Here is an 18,138-nt window from a genome sequence, read left to right on the forward strand (position 1 = left end):
CATCTTCCTTCCTAACAAGTATCTCTTCTAGCTTACCAGTCTGTTTCACACACTCCTCTTCAACAATAAGGTCCCTCTCGTTTGTAAATACTGAAGAAAAGTACTCATTCAAGACCTCTCCTACCTCTTCCAACTCAGTACACAGTCTCCTACTACTGTCCTTGATTGGACCTACCCTCGTTCTCGTCATTCTCATGTTTCTCACATATGCATAAAAGGCCTTGGGGTTATCCTTGATCCTACCCGCCAAAGATTTTTCATGCCCTCTCTTAGCTCTCCTAATCCCTTTCTTCAGCTCCCGCCTGGCTATCCTGTATCCCTCCAACGCCTTCTGAACCTCGTTTCCTCAACCTTATGTAAGCCTCCTCCTTCCTCCTTACAAGACATTCAACCTCCCTCGTCAACCAAGGATCCCTCACACGACCATCTCTTTCATGTCTGACAGGTACATACATATCAAGGACATGTCGTATCTGTTCCTTGAAAAAGTTCCACATTTGCACGACATCCTTCCCAAACAGCCTATGCTCCCAACTTATGCTCCTCAGATCCTGTCTTACAACATCGTATTTACCCTTCCCCCAATTGTAAAACCTACCCTGTTGCATGCACCTATCTCTCTCCATAACCAAGGTGAAAGTCACAGAATTGTGGTCACCATCACCAAAATGTTCACCCACTAACAAGCCCATCACTTGTCCCGGTTCGTTACCGAATACAGCAGATACATGCTTTGTGCTTTCAAACACTGCCTTGAACTTGATAGTGCTATCATCGCTATATGATAAGTGGCCACGCACAACTAGCTCACTCATTAATTCCAACTCATTACTCATTACTAAACCCAATACTGCTTGTCCACATGAAGCATACAGGACATAATGCAGTGAGAAACAGTACCGGCAATACACCAGACATGCACTACCTTTCTGACAAATGCTTGACTCCCTCTAAATCTGTGTTCACGTTAAAATCCCTCATGAGTAGTACTCTGGCTTTGTTACATATTGGATGCTGCCTGAACTGCTGTGCTCTTCCAGCACCACTAATCCAGTATTTGGGTTTCAGCATCTGCAGTCATTGTTTTTACTTTGTTACATATTGCCTAGTTTTGTGCATTTTTACCATCCAGGACTTCAGAGCTGCTACCAGGCGGTCTGTACATAACACCTATTACAATTTTAGGATTTCGACTATTCCTCAGTTCCACCCACACGGTCTCCACTGAATGCGTTTCCTTCATTATGTCCTCCCTCATCACTGACAGAATTTTGTTTCTCATCACGGAGGCTACTCCACCACCTCTGCCATTTTCCATATCCGTCCTATACCACAATCCGATAACCTCGGTCTTCACAATTATCCTTCTGGAGACCACCTTTTGCTTTGCTCAATCTGCAGCACACTCTCCGCGGTCAATATCTCACACCAGAGAGCTCCACCATTCAAACTGATGACCATCGATCCACCTCAACTGCACCTCCCTTTCAGAATTCCCTGAGATATCAAAACTCCATCCACTGACACTGAAGTATCCTCAACAGTAGAACCCACACCACACTCTGGAGAATATCATTCTAAAGATTAACAACACAATAACTGTCGAAAGTTCACTTATCTGCCTGAAATTATAGGAAATACAGTCTGAAAATCCAAGTCATTGGCACCTATTGCTTCTGCCTTTATCCACCCGACTGTTAATGAACACAACATTCTCTTGCATTTAGTCCAACAGGAGTTCCCATTCCTCAAAGCATCTTGACAGTGTCTTCAAATGGTATGATTATCTTAGTGCACGGTTAAGATTTCCAAAGTGATATCCTTACTCACTAACGTCCTTCTGTCATCCTTAAATGTCAGGGGCTACTCCTCTTTCCAAATCCCACCTTACTATTGCTAATAGTCTGCACTCTGGAAATGTTATTTCTCTACCTTGGTCAACTTGTAACTAAGGCACAGTGATGTCAATTAGATCGAAATATTCATCACCATTTGTGCCATTATTAGGCCGATCTGTTTGTGAAGGCTTCGGCTGTTAGAGAATAAGCCTTGATTTTTGTACCTGGCATTTTAAATACTCACTCTTTACACTTATCTTATTATTTGCTGCTGATGTGTAATAATCATCATTACAAGGATTGAACTTGCTGTGTTTGCTGACCCATTCTTCCTTCCTTAACCATATCGATCCACCGTTGTATGAACCCGACCGGTGAGTGCAGATATTGTAAAACACCCTTCACCTGACAAGCCCTCACCACAACGTTGTTGCTTTCAGACCCTATCCACACCACTAGTTAGACGATTGTTAGAAAACAGGGGAACGCTGACATCGATCAGGGAAGTGTGATCATCGAAAGTGAGGCATCACTTAATAAAAACCACGGTTTGTGCTCTTCAATAAAATACTTGCTGCTTTGGTGTTCCTGGTGCGTTTGCTCCAATCTCAAGCAGTAATGATGTGTTTGTGTATTGGGGGAAGAAGCTGAACAATGAAATTGGGCAAGAAAAAGTGAGACCGAGAGACTGAGCGAGTAGTTAAAAGGACGTTGCTTGATGAATGGGAGTGTGAGAGTGCGAAGCTGTGAGCAACCTCTGGTGGCTGCAAAAGCCTACTGCACCTGGTATTCCCAGGCGGTCTCCCATCCAAGTACTAACCAGGCCTGAGTCTGCTTAGCTTCCGAGATCAGACGAGATCGGGCGTTTTCAGACTAGTATGGCCATAGGCACAGACTGCTTCCATTTCTGCTTCCTTAAAGGCACACACTGCTGCATTTACAACAACATTTTGCCATTCAATCGTACTGCACAAAAACATTTCTTTTTCCTTTGCCTTTCTATTCTCCCATCTCCATCTTCAGTTCCTCTACTTCACCCTAGACACACACACACACACACGTTTATTACACAACAGGATCAACTCTTTCACACTCACTCCACTCCATTTCATTCCATGCCCATCCAAACTGCTTCACAAATAAACTCCTTTCCAAATTATAACCACAGCAACAGATCTCTTTTGAGTTTCTCAACTAGTTCTTTTTCCTCATCATCCCAATTTAGACATTTTGGTTCCCCCTCTAATAGTTTGAGATATAATTTCTTAGTCTTCTGTGCATAGGAATCAATCCACAATCTGCAATAACCTGTTAGACCCAAACATTTGCGTAACTCCCGTTTAGTCCTGGGCAGTGACATCCCCACTATTCCCTCTATCCGTTCTGGGCTTATCTTTCCCTTTCCATCACTAACTAAATGTCCCAAGTATTTCACTTCTCGCTCCACATATTGTAGTTTGTTTTTTGATAATCGCAGTCCCTGCTGACCCAGGAAATTCAATAATTTGTTTGTGGCTTCTACTACTCTCTCTCTTCTTTTTCCTGTTACTAAGAGGTCGTCTACATACTGCAACAGGGTGGTCCCCTTGGGGCTGCTAAATTTCTCCAATATTTGTTCTAACATCTGTCCAAATAAATTCGGGGATTCTGTAAACCCCTGGGGGAGCACAGTACACCGGTATTGCTGTTTCTGTCCTGTCTTAGGGTCTTCCCACTCAAAGGCAAACATATTCCTACCTTCCTCTGCCAAGGGACAAGCCCAACCATTTGTGATCATGAGGGATCTCACTTAATAACGTATAGGGGTTTGGTACCACTGGGTGCCTGATCTGTACTATGCGATTTAATGTTCTCAAATCCTGCCCCAATCGATAAGTTCCATCGGATTTCCGCACTGGTAGGATTGGGGTATTATAGGGAGACATACATGGCTCCAACAGTCCATCTCTAATCAATCCTTCAATTACTGGCTGCAGTCCTCGTTTACCTTCTGTGGAAATGGGATATTGTCGCTCACAGACAACGTCCCCTTTTCCTTTTTTAAAAATTTACTTCAAGGGGAGGGATCTGTAGTTTTCCACAATTCCCTTCTCTAGCTCATACAATAGGGTCTATCTCTCTCTCCACATCCTTTGTCAACATTGCCTTTTGTACAACTAATTCTTTTTCCCGAATTCCAATCCCCAGTTCTAAGAGGATAATTAAGTCTCTCCCTAATAAGTTACTTCCTATATCAGGGATATACAACAATTCCCCTTTGACCCTATCCTTAGGATCATCATAGGTTCAACTACTGGAACAGTAAACCCCTCCCCTTTAACCCCCGAAACAGTAATTGACCGTGTTGACATTCCTACTTTCTTTGGTTTAAAATTCAGCGATGACCGTGCTGCCCCCGTATCTACTAGGAAGACTACCTCTTCCCTACAGGGTCCCACCTTCAGGTTTATCAAGGGTTCCTGGTAGGCCCCCCCGAGGGCAGGAACCCCTGACACCCCTATTCTTCATCAAAATTCATAAGCGGAATTGCCCTCTCTTCCCTTTTCAGAGCAGGACATTCCTGCTTAAAGTGCCCTATCCTTCCGCAATAATAGCATCCTGCCTGTGGAGACCTCCAGCTCTGCCCCTGTCACTCGAACCCTCTATCAAACGCTCCCCCTTGTCCTCTCTGTCCGACATGCTGCCACCCACCGCTCCGGTTGGTCACTATCGGTTCCATTGTTTTCGTAACTACCTCATCAACCGCAGCTACCATCATTTTCACCTTCTGTTTCTGTCTCTCATCCTCTCTCTTTACAAACACTTTCTGTGCCTCTCTTAACAATTCATCTAATGGCTTTTCACTCCACCCTTCTATCTTCTGTATCTTTCTCTGTATGTCTGGCCATTCCTTTGTCACAAAATGTACTTTCAAAAGACCCTGTGCCACAGGGTCCTCAGGGTTCATTCCAGAATATTTCCGCATTGAGTCTCTTAATCTTTGCAAGAAAGCTGAGGGAGTCTCACCTTTCTCCTGTCTAACTTCAAAGGCTTTAGTCAAATTCTGTGACTTCGGAACTACCTCTCTTATTCCATTTAGAATCAGGTCTTTCAATTCCCTCATTTCTTCTCTATGCTCTGTATTTTGATTTTCCCACTGGGGGTCTCTGAGGGGAAACTTCACTTCTCCCTCTCCAGCATCCCCATCTCCAATGGGGTGTTCCCTGTCCCATATTTTAATGGCTGCTCCCATATAAGTCCCCTTTCTTCCCCAGTAAATAGTATATTCAAAATAGACATTAACCCAGCCCAGGTATACAGACTGGGCCCCAAAAATTGATCAATTTGTTCAGACAACCCTATCGGATCCTCAACCAGGACCTTCATTTCTTTTTTAAATGTTCTGACCTCCCCACTGCTGAGGGGGACACTTACAAACCCAATCTCTTTGTCCCCTATTGGTACCTCCCGAAGGGGATAAGTCATTACGTTCTTCCCCTTTTTCTTTTTTAAAGAAATATTGCAGTATTTCTAGCTCCCCATAACTCCAAACACCAATTCATCAATTCATGCTTGACTAACTTTAAAGCCTGTTCCAAACTTGTAAATATATTTATATATTTACGTTCATTTATTCAGTATTTAATATTCAAAATGTAAAATGCATACAGTTCTCAATTTTGAAATCCACTGTACTCACCCAGTTTTAGTCCCTTAATTTAAATCCAAAATTAGTTTTCTTAAGTAGTGCTGACCAATCATTGCTCAATTACAATACTATAGGTCGTGAAATAATCAGAGCTGCCTTAAAAGAATTTGTCTATTCAAGTTTAACAAAAACCTCTAATGCATGAACAATGGCCGAATCCAAGGTCACAGATATTAACCATAGAATTTTGTTTTTACTACAATCTAATGTTGAACTGAAACTTCAACTGTCCTCCATAAATCGCTTTCATGTAAAGATAAAAGAGATTAGTTAGAAACTGATAGTAAGGCAGTTATGACCTGTAAAAAGAACAGGAGTTATCATTCTTTTTTTTTCATGATCTCTATAGAATCCTTCACCTTTAAATAAATCATGTTAAGTTTCCATAATAAAAATCAGATTCAAAACAGTCCCGGAACTCAAGCTCCAGGGAATAAAACGCAAACATTCAATCACCAACAAACAAATGTGCATTCAAACCAAATCACAAAGGGTTAAACTTTCTACCAGCTGTACAGCTCTTTTCATTCTCTCTCTCTCTCTCTCACTCATTGACAAATAAATTCAGATATTTACAAACCCAGTCTTCGTCCGACCTGTACTTTGGCCATAAAAGGCGGGACGAAGAATGGATTCCTTAGTCCATACGAAGCAACAATATTTAATCATCTTTTTCCCCTGTACAAGTATTATTTTGCCAATTCCACAACATCCTCCCCAAAGGACTTTCTGGAGGTACGTTGGAAGGGACCCCGCCTCCATTTCCATTGCTTTTTCCTTCTTTTGTTTTCCCGGAGGCTTTTCCCTACCCACGGCACAACCCATATTGAGTTCCTTCGTTAGTCCCTTATTAACTACTAAAACTCAATCCCGCCCACCAAGGCAATACTTAAAAGTCAGGTTTCTTACCTTGGTCTGTGCACAGAGTTGCCTGGCCCCTTGTCGCCGTATTCTCTATCGAACGCCTATCCCTGTCTGATTCAGATGTCTCTCTTGTGGGATTCGTACCAGTCTGCCAAGGGAGCAGACCAAACCAGGACACGAGACCGCTCCTCAATGGGGAACGGGATGCGTCTTCCCGGTGTCCAAGGCCAGCCACTCCCCCCGGTGATGGAAGAAAATCCCGGACAGCCCCCAATTGTGAGAAACAAAGCTCACACACCTCAATAATTGCAGTCCGAGACAAAATCTGAATCAGCAGTGTCCTTTATTTTACACTTGCAAATGGGTGAGATGTCCAGTGCCTATAAGATAGAGGACACACACCCAGTTCAATTCATACATAATATTTATATGATTTGATGTCTTTTGTTTTACATTGCTCCTCCCCTGCTTACATCTTCCACTTCCCTAAGACCGGCCCCCATTACCCCTGTTTATCTCTTGCCTTATCTGGCCTTGTCTGTGACAAAATGCTTATTCCTGGCCTCACAAGGCTGTTTGACCTCATCCTGCTGTAGGTCATTGTTAGGCATATTCTTTCTTCATCATTATCTACCCCCTTCATCTGTGCCTTTCCCGAGGCCGTTCTGATCCCTATGACCCTTTTAATTGGGGTTTGTTCCTGTGCTTCTGTAAAAGTGGGAAGCAGATGTTTATACCTACTGTTTGTACATGCGTATCTAGCTTAACTTCATCCCCTCACAACATCTTCTCTATTTGCCTGTAATGTCTACCATTGTTTTACTGGCACATCTCATTCTGACATACAATTTTAGCTAATACAAAAACAATTATATATTTACTCCACATCGTTTCCATTCTTGTTGACTCAGCTTGTGGCAAAAACAATTACACGCTGGTGTGAGTTCATTTTACTTTGTAAGATGGAATTGCAGAAGTAACATTAATTTACCTATATCCCACAGGGGCTACTCCTCTTTCCAAATCCCACCTTACTATTGTTAATAGTCTGCACTCTGGAAATGTTATTTCTCTACCTTGGTCAACTTGTAACTAAGGCACAGCGATGTCAATTAGATCGAACCATTCATCACCATTTGTGCCATTATTAGGCCGATCTGTTTGTGAAGGCTTCGGCTGTTAGAGAATAAGCCTTGATTTTTGTACCTGGCATTTTAAATACTCACTCTTTACACTTATCTTATTATTTGCTGCTGATGTGTAATAATCATCATTACAAGGATTGAACTTGCTGTGTTTGCTGACCCATTCTTCCTGCCTTAACCATATTGATCCACCGTTGTATGAACCCGACCGGTGAGTGCAGATATTGTAAAACACCCTTCACCTGACAAGCCCTCACCACAACGTTGTTGCTTTCAGACCCTATCCACACCACTAGTTAGACGATTGTTAGAAAACAGGGGAACGCTGACATCGATCAGGGAAGTGTGATCATCGAAAGTGAGGCATCACTTAATAAAAACCACGGTTTGTGCTCTTCAATAAAATACTTGCTGCTTTGGTGTTCCTGGTGCGTTTGCTCCAATCTCAAGCAGTAATGATGTGTTTGTGTATTGGGGGAAGAAGCTGAACAATGAAATTGGGCAAGAAAAAGTGAGACAGAGAGACGAAGCGAGTAGTTAAAAGGACGTTGCTTGATGAATGGGAGTGTGAGAGTGCGAAGCTGTGAGCAACCTCTGGTGGCTGCAAAAGCCTACTGCACCTGGTATTCCCAGGCGGTCTCCCATCCAAGTACTAACCAGGCCTGAGTCTGCTTAGCTTCCGAGATCAGACGAGATCGGGCGTTTTCAGACTAGTATGGCCGTAGGCACAGACTGCTTCCATTTCTGCTTCCTTAAAGGCGCACACTGCTGCATTTACAACAACATTTTGCCATTCAATCATACTGCACAAAAACATTTCTTTTTCCTTTGCCTTTCTATTCTCCCATCTCCATCTTCAGTTCCTCTACTTCACCCTAGACACACACACACACACACACACACACGTTTATTACACAACAGGATCAACTCTTTCACACTCACTCCACTCCATTTCATTACATGCCCATCCAAACTGCTTCACAAATAAACTCCTTTCCAAATTATAACCACAGCAACATACACACACCACAACGCTGTTTAGCCCCTACAACCTCTGCCTCCATTCAAACATCATGGCTCAGCTCTTGCCCAACTTCATATACAAGCCTCTGGCCCTTCGTACTGTGAGAAACAAAGCTCACACACCTCAATAATTGCAGTCCGAGACAAAATCTGAATCAGCAGTGTCCTTTATTTTGCACTTGCAAGTGGGTGAGATGTCCACTGCCTATAAGGTAGAGGACATACACACCAAGTTCAATTCATATAAATATTATGTATGATTTGATGTCTTTTGTTTTACATTGCTCCTCCCCTGCTTACATCTTCCACTTCCCTAAGACCGGCCCCCATTACCCCTGTGTATCTCTTGCCTTATCCGGCCTTGTCTGTGACAAAATGCTTATTCCTGGCCTCACAAGCCTGTTTGACTTCATCCTGCTGTAAGTCATTGTTAGGCATATTCTTTCTTCATCATTATCTACCCCCTTCATCTGTGCCTTTCCTGAGGCCATTCTGATCCCTATGACCCTTTTAATTGAGGTTTGTTCCTGTGTTTTTGTAAAAGTGGGAAGCAGATGTTTATACCTACTGTTTGTACAAGCGTATCTAGCTTAACTTCATCCCCTCACAACATCTTATCTATTTGTCCGTAATGTTTTAATGGCACATCTCATTCTAACATACAATTTTAGCTAATACAAAAACAATTATATATTTCCTCCACATCGTTTCCATTCTTGTTGACTCAGCTCGTGGCAAAAACAATTACATGCTGGTGTGAGTTCACTTTACTTTGGAAAATGGAATTGCAGAAGTAACGTTAATTTACCTATATCCCACAATTTCCCCCTTTTCTTTTAATTACTATTTGTTATCTTCTGCATTTTTCTTTTAGGGGCACCTGTTTCATCAAGGCTGTTTCAATCAGTCTTTGGGTGAGCCCTCGTATACAGGGTATGATACAACAGCCAATGGCCACCAATACCCCGACTACTACTATCAGGGAAGGAAGGATAGAAACCACCATCCCCTTCTACCTTCCAATCCAGGACTCGAGCCATCCTGTGAGAGATGTGTCTACTCCTGGATTCTCAGCCAATTCCTCTGCTAAGGTAGTCAATCCTCTTAAAACCCGAGTAATTGAACCATCAGGTGCAGTGTTATTAGGAATAAAAGGTACAACAGCTTCCTCCTAACATCACACACACACACACACCCTTTTTCTGCTAAAACCCTATCAAGGGCCATTCTATTTTCCTATGCCATCCTACTTGTCGCATCAAGCTGGTCTGATATTCCTTTAACCGCATCTCTTGTATAATTTATAAATCGCTGTTGATTATAGAAAATGTAATTTATCCAATCTACATTTTTATTAATTGTTACCCACCAGAAGTGAGCTGATTCAAAGCCTGCTGCAATCTGGTTACGACCCTTGGATTCATCAGGTACCCCCCCTAGAGACTCCTACCGAATCGAGATAAATCCTATCATCGAAAGAAGTGTCTAACAGTAATCTCTTACCCCTTCCCTTTTTCCCTCCTATCTTCTCCTTCTCAAATGCCAGGGTAAATGGAATTGCCAATTGTACAATTGCACATATCCCTCTCCAATCTGGAGGGAGGGTGGGTCTCAATATTTTCCCTCCACAGTCCCACCACAGATCCGCTCGGGGAACCTTTAGTGCTGAGTAGTTCCCTCCCTTCTCCGTTTCGGTAACATTCTTAATCTCTGTACATAATTTCAGCTCCCCCAAATCATTCGACCGACTTGTACCTCGTCTACACACACAGGCTGTGTGATTTCCAACTGCGGCAGAAAACAGGGGGGGAGCTTTTGCATCTTTCTTCTCCAAGGGAGGGAACATCAGAGATAGGGGAGGTACAATTCCTATCATTCCATGCAGTCTCATCCTGATACAGGGCTATCATACATTTCATGCCCTTCCTGTCCCCCTTCCACCCGAGCGGAAAGGGAACCACCTGGGCCACTGGCCGACCGGAGGCACATGCAGAGCAATTGCTTTTGTTCAGACTTTTCACAGTATACTTTACCCATTCAACCCAGGCATTTGCATCCCTGTACCCAGTTTCTATTTCAATGGTCTGTTGGAAGTCCTTTACCTCTATAAATTTTACTACTTTAGGATCATCGGGAGGGGTGAAAGATTGTATCTTCTTACCCAGTAGTTCTACCCGTTTTCCCTGTCCTGCACTAATTCAAAAACAATAGCCGAAGAAATCCTTCCCATTTGCTTTCATTTCTATCCCAAACGTTTCATTTCATTGTATCTCATAGGTGCCCCCCCCCCCCCAGGATTGTTTTGTGCCATTTGGTTTTCCTTATCGTTAGGTATATTGGGTTACACTTTTTATCAGGACAATCACGAGCTGGTCGGAAGGGGGCCCGGTGTACTGTGACGAGACCATTATACTAAGTACCATCCCCATAGGACTTAAGATGTATCTCAGAGCTGCGGTACTGTCTCTGATTATCTACATCCCCACAATTTACTAAGCTGCATACATCAGCGTCTATTACTTGTGGATTATCAAATTCAGGAACCGTTAATAATACATATGAAATTGATATTTGACGAAATCCCAATACTAAAAGGGCTAGCATCATAATTCTAGCAGCATTCCCAGTATTCTAAACATCATGCTGAAGCACCAAAAAGACTTAATATACAATCTTACAGAAATAATCCCGCGCTGGCGTCGCCACTGTATAATTAGTTATTCAAAGTCTCTTTAGTCTGAGTTTCAGCGGGTCTTGCGTTGATTCGGCTGTCCAGACGTCTTCCTCAACTGGAGATTCCACTGGCCCTTTGATCCGAGTGTAGCGAGTCCAGCCTTTCCCCACCGTCCTTATTGCCGTTTCGGTCGTCAAAAGAGCCTGGTACGGCCCTTCCCAGTCCGGCTGCAATTTAGTCTCTGTCCATGATTTTACTAAGATTCAATCGCCCGGCTGGATGGGATGAACGGTGAATTCAAGGGGTGGAGTCTGTGCCAATAAACCCTGTTTCCTGAGGAAAGACAAAGAGGAGGACAAGCCCAGTATATACTTCTTTAAGAACAACTCTTTAGTTTCGGGAATTGGCAATTCTCCATTCGTTCCCAAGTAAGGTAATCCAAATAAGATTTCATAGGGGGATAGTCCCAAATCTTTCCTTGGGGCTGTTCGTACTCGCAAGAGAGCTATAGGTCAACATTTGGTCCAAGGGAGTCTGGTTTCTATTATCAATTTAGATAGCTGTCATTTGAGTGTTTGGTTCATTCTCTCAACCCTTCCCGATGATGGCGGGTGCCATTGAGTATGGAACTCCTAGGAAATTCCCAACCCTTTCATTACCCCCGTAACACTTTAGAGGTAAAGTGAGTTCCTTGGTCGGAATCAATATGGTTCACGAGCCCATATCGGGGAATTATGTGCTCCAATATTGTTTTAGACACTCCACTCACAGTGGTGGTAGCTAGGGGGTATGCCTCAACCCAACCAGATAGATGATCTACTATGACTAGCATATATTTTAGTCTCCCTACTCTGGGTAGTTCAGTATAATCTACTTGTATACTCTGGAAAGGTCTCAATCCTGGGTCTCTTCCTCCCGGGGTCTGTTTTCTCAAGACTTTCTTATTTACCTTTCTGCATATGATACATCCCTCACATATTTGTTTAGCAATTGTATATATTCCTTTACATCCATATTCCCTAAGAACTAAATCGCACATTGCTTGTACTCCCCAATGGCTGCCTTGATGTAGGACAGCCATAATCTCTCACATCATCATTTTGTTTAACATTCTCCTTCCATCAGGTAACCTCCAATGCCCGTCTGCTGTTTTTACAGCCCCTAAATCTCTCAATTCATTTTCTTCGCTTTCAGTAAATATAGGAGCTTCCCTAGGACTTGGGACAGTAGGTATTAGGGAATGAATCACCACTTCTTGTGGGTTCAGGGCTGCTTCGTTGGCCACTTCATCGGCTAATCCATTTCCCCTAACTTCTAGTTCATTTCCTTTCTGATGACCATTTACATGCACTACTGCTATTTCTCGGGGAAGTAATAGGGACTCCAAGACTCGTTTAATCAATTCTTCATGACTAATTCTTTCCCTCGGCTATTGATCAGCCCTCGTTCCTGCCGTATCTTGCCGAAAGTGTGCACAACACCAAATGCATATTTAGAGTCAGTGTATACTGTTCCCTCTTTATTCTCTAATGTCCTAAGGGCTCTTTCCAATGCATAGAGTTCACAAGTCTGAGCTGACCACCCATTTGGCAACCGTCCTGCCTCCACCACACCACTGTTTGTCCCGTCTACGACTGCATACCCATTATGTCTTTTCCCTTCAGTCACCCGGGATGATCCGTCTATAAAAGGTCTAGCCCCTGCATGAAGTGGAACATCTCTCAGGTCCATGCGGACCTTAGTTTGGTATTCTATAATGTCAAGGCAATCGTGCCCTGGATTCTGAGGAGAGTCTCCTTCCCCTTTCCAATGAAAGGCAGCTGGATTTAAACAATTGTCCGTGACCAACACTAGATCATCCTTTTCGATTAATATTGCCTCATGTTTCAGAATCCGCGAGTCTGTCAACCATCACCCAGCTTTTTGGTTTAGGATTGTTCTCACTTGGTGTGGAGTGCTTACTATTAGGGCTCCCCCAAATGTAAGCTTTCTGCTTTCCTCCACCAACAGTGCAGTGGCAGCCACGGCCTGCACACACTCAGGCCACCCCCGGGATACTGGATCCAGTAGCTTCGAAAGATATGCTACTGGTTGTCTCATTCCTCCCCACCTCTGGGTCAATACTCCCAAAGCCGCTCCCTTATCCACGGTAGCAAAGAGGTGGAAAGGTTTATCTAGAGAAGGTAAGGCTAACACGGGGGCATGGGTCAGATCTCTTGAGTTTCTCAACTAGTTCTTTTTCCTCATCATCCCAACGTAGACATTTTGGTTCCCCCTCTAATAGTTTGAGATATAATCTCTTAGTCTTCTGTGCATAGGGATCAATCCACAATCTGCAATAACCCGTTAGACCCAAACATTTGCATAACTCCCGTTTAGTGCTGGGCTGTGGCATTCCCAGTATTCCCTCTATCTGTTCCGGGCTTATCTTTTTCTCACTCACTAAATGTCCCAAGTATTTCACTTCTCGCTCCACATATTGTGGTTTGTTTTTAGATACTCGCAGTCCCTGCTGACCCAGGAAATTCAATAATTTGTTAGTGGCTTCCACTACTCTTTCTCTTCTTTTTCCTGTTACTAAGGTGTCGTCTACATACTGCAACAGGGTAGTCCCCTTGGGGCTGCTAAATTTCTCCAATATTTGTTCTAACACCTGCCCAAATAAATTCGGGGATTCCATAAACCCCTGGGGGAGCACAGTACACCGGTATTGCTGTTTCTGTCCTGTCTTAGGGTCTTCCCATTCAAAGGCGAACAAATTCCTACTTTCCTCTGCCAAGGGACAAGCCCAACCATTTGTGGTCATGAGGGATCTCACTTAATAAGGTATAGGGGTTTGGAACCACTGGGTGCCTGATCTGTACTATTCGATTTAATGTTCTCAAATCCTGCACCAATCGATAAGTTCCAACAGTCTATCTCTAATCAATACATGGCTCCAACAGTCTATCTCTAATCAATCCTTCAATTACTGGCTGCAGTCCTCGTTTACCTTCTGTGGAAATGGGATATTGTCGTTCATAGACAACGTCCCCTTTTCCTTTTTTTAAAATTTACTTCAAGGGGAGGGATCTGTAGTTTTCCACAATTCCCTTCCCTAGCCCATACAATAGGGTCGATCTCTCTCTCCACATTCTCTGTCAACATTGCCTTATTACAACTAATTCTTTTTCCTGAATTCCAATCCCCAGTCCTAAGAGGATAATTAAATCTCTCCCTAATAAGTTACTTCCTATATCAGGGATATACAGCAGTTCCCCTGTGACCCTAGCCTTAGGACCTTCTATCATAAATTCAGATATTTACAAACCCAGTCTTTGTCTGACCTGTATTTTGGCCAGAAGAGGCGGGACGAAGAATGGATTCCTTAGTCCACACGAAGCAATAATATTTTACCCCCGAAACAGTAATTGACAGTGTTGACATTCCCACTTTCTTTGGTTTAAAATTCAACGATGACCGTGCTGCCTCGTATCTACTAGGAAGACTACCTCTTCCCCACAGGGTCCACCTTGAGGTTTATCAAGGGTTCCTGGTGGGCCCCCGAGGGCAGGAACCCCTGACACCCCTATTCTTCTTCAAAATTCATAAGCGGAATTGCCCTCTCTTCCCTTTTCAGAGCAGTACACGCCCGCTTAAAGTGCCCTATCTTTCCGCAATAATAGCATCCTGCCTGTGGAGACCTCCAGCTCTGCCCCTGTCACTCGAACCCTCTATCAAACGCTCCCCCTTGTCCTCTCTGTCCAACATGCTGCCATGCACCGCTCCGGTTGGTCACTATCGGTTCCATTCTTTTCTTAACTACCTCATCAACCGCAGCTACCATCATTTTCACCTTCTGTTTCTGTCTCTCATCCTCTCTCTTTACAAACACCTTCTGTGCCTCTCTTAACAATTCATCTAATGGCTTTTCACTCCACCCTTCTATCTTCTGTATCTTTCTCTGTATGTCTGGCCATTCCTTTGTCACAAAATGTACTTTCAAAAGACCCTGTGTCACTGGGTCCTCAGGGTTCATTCCAGAATATTTCCGCATTGAGTCTCTTAATCTTTGCAAGAAAGCTGAGGGAGTCTCACCTTTCTCCTGTCTAACTTCAAAGGCTTTAGTCAAATTCTGTGACTTCGGAACTGCCTCTCTTCTTCCTTTTAGAACCAGGTCTTTCAATTCCCTCATTTCTTCTCTATGCTCCGGGTTTTGATTTTCCCACTGGGGGTCTCTGAGGGGAAACTTCACCTCTCCCTGTCCAGCATCCCCATCTCCAATGGGGTGTTCCCTGTCCCATATTTTAATGGCTGCTCCCCATACAAGTCCCCTTTCTTCCCCAGTAAATAATATATTCAAAATAGACATCAACTCAGCCCAGGGACACAGACTGGGCCCCAAAAATTGATCAATTTGTTCAGACAACCCTACCGGATCCTCAACCTGGACCTTCATTTCTTTTTTAAATGTTCTGACCTCCCCACTGCTGAGGGGGACACTTACAAACCCAATCTCTTTGTCCCCTATTGGTACCTCCCGAAGGGGATAAGTCATTACGTTCTTCCCCTTTTTCTTTTTTAAAGAAATATTGCAGTATTTCTAGCTCCCCATAACTTCAAACACCAATTCATCAATTCATGCTTGACTAACTTTAAAGCCTGTTCCAAACTTGTAAATATATTTATATATTTACGTTCATTTATTCAGTATACAGCTCTTTTCTTTCTCTCTCTCTCTCTCTCTCTCTCTCTCTCTCTCTCTCTCGCTCTCTCTCACACTCATTGACAAATAAATTCAGATATTTACAAACCCAGTCTTTGTCCGACCTGTATTTTGTCCAGAAGAGGCGGGACGAAGAATTGTCCATACGAAGCAACAATATTTAATCATCTTTTTCCCCTGTACAAGTATTATTTTGCCAATTCCACAACATCCTCCCCAAAGGACTTTCTGGAGGTATGTTGTAAGGGACCCCGCCTCCATTTCCATTGCTTTTTCCTTCTTTTGTTTTCCCGGAGGCTTTTTCCTTACCCACGGCACAACCCATATTGAGTTCCTTCATTAGTCCCTTATTAACTACTAAAACTCAATCCCGGCCACCAAGGCAATACTTAAAAGTCAGGTTTCTTACCTTGGTCTGTGCACAGAGTTGCCTGGCCCCTTGTCGCCGTATTTTCTATCGAACGCCTATCCCTGTCTGATTCAGATGTCTCTCTTGTGGGATTCGTACCAGTCTGCCAAGGGAGCAGACCAAACCAGGACACGAGACCGCTCCTCAATGGGGAACGGGATGCGTCTTCCCAGTGTCCAAGGCCAGCCACTCCCCCCGGTGATGGAAGAAAATCCCGGACAGCCCCCAATTGTGAGAAACAAAGCTCACACACCTCAATAATTGCAGTCAGAGACAAAATCTGAATCAGCAGTGTCCTTTATTTTACACTTGCAAGTGGGTGAGATATCCACTGCCTATAAGGTAGAGGACATACACACCAAGTTCAATTCATACATAATATTTATATGATTTGATGTCTTTTGTTTTACATTGCTCCTCCCCTGCTTACATCGTCCACTTCCCTCAGACCAACCCCATTACCCCTGTTTATCTCTTGCCTTATCCGGCCTTGTCTGTCACAAAATGCTTTTTCCTGGCCTCACAAGGCTGTTTGACCTCATCCTGCTGTAGGTCATTGTTAGGCATATTCTTTCTTCATCATTATCTATCCCCCGTCATCTGTGCCTTTCCCGAGGCCGTTCTGATCCATATGACCCTTTTAATTGGGGTTTGTTCCTGTGCTTTGTAAAAGTGGGAAGCAGATGTTTATACCTACTGTTTGTACATGCGTATCTAGCTTAACTTCATCCCCTCACAACATCTTATCTATTTGCCTGTAATGTCTACCATTGTTTTATTGGCACATCTCATTCTAACATTCAATTTTAGCTAATACAAAAACAATTATATATTTCCTCCACATCGTTTCCATTCTTGTTAACTCAGCTTGTGGCTAAAACAATGACACACCGGTGTGAGTTCATTTTACTTTGTAAAATGGAATTGCAGAAGAAACATTAATTTACCTATATCCCACAGTACCTTTGCTTCACAAACATTTATCTCCCTCACATTTCAATAGAACAACACATCCAGCATCCACTGCACTTTGACAGAAAATGATAGCTAAAATTCACCCTCCGATGTGTGCACGACTGCTTCCTCACATCTCTACGCAACCCTGTGGCCCTAAGTCTCACGTTATGTTCCTTCATTCTACAATCCCCAACCAGTAGAAATCGTTTATCGTTATCCACCTTCTCTTTTCCTATTCATGTCTCCAAGACTTTCATCACACCACCCATTAACATTCTCAATTCTACAGACCACAGGCCTAAATGATATGATCTCTCCTTCCATCTTAACCATGCAAGTCCAGGTATCATTCTTGTCAATCAATATTCTACTCCTTTCAGAAGGTTTGCGGCCCAGATCCGCTCACAGTACTCCAAGTGGGGTCTATCTAACCAGGGTTTTGTAGAACTGCAGCATAACTTCGGCATCCTTCTACTCCAGTCCTCTACTTAAAAAGGACAGCAATCTGTTCGCTTTCTGGATTATTTTCTGTATGTGTCCGTGACCTGAAACCCCAAGTTTCCTTGGACATGCACTTCATACCATTCAGAAAAATACCTTGATCTGTCCCTTCTTGATCCAAAAATGGATAGCCTCACTATTGCTTTCATTCAAATGCATTTGCCACAGTTTTGCTTATTGACTTAATCTATCAATATCCCCTTGCAATTTTATGCTGTCATCTACACAGTCTACAATGCAGCCTAACTTATGCAGCCACAAATTATGATATGACCTCCTGTGCCATTATCCATTCCCTCAACAAATAACATCAATAATTGAGGCCCTAACACAA

The 18,138-nt window shown here is 43.2% G+C and overlaps 2 non-coding genes across 2 annotated transcripts; both read right to left on the minus strand.

Moving 5' to 3' along the window:
• Positions 1–2,609: 2,609 nt before the first annotated feature.
• On the minus strand, positions 2,610–2,728 carry LOC140491737 (5S ribosomal RNA). The gene has a single exon (XR_011963408.1). It is a non-coding gene; the product is annotated as a 5S ribosomal RNA (ribosomal RNA).
• Positions 2,729–8,143: 5,415 nt separating this feature from the next.
• LOC140491708 (5S ribosomal RNA) lies at positions 8,144–8,262 on the minus strand. The gene has a single exon (XR_011963380.1). It is a non-coding gene; the product is annotated as a 5S ribosomal RNA (ribosomal RNA).
• Positions 8,263–18,138: the final 9,876 nt, after the last annotated feature.

The sequence above is a fragment of the Chiloscyllium punctatum genome, chromosome 19 (genome assembly GCF_047496795.1).
Source record: "Chiloscyllium punctatum isolate Juve2018m chromosome 19, sChiPun1.3, whole genome shotgun sequence".
In the NCBI taxonomy this organism is placed as follows: Eukaryota; Metazoa; Chordata; class Chondrichthyes; order Orectolobiformes; family Hemiscylliidae; genus Chiloscyllium; species Chiloscyllium punctatum.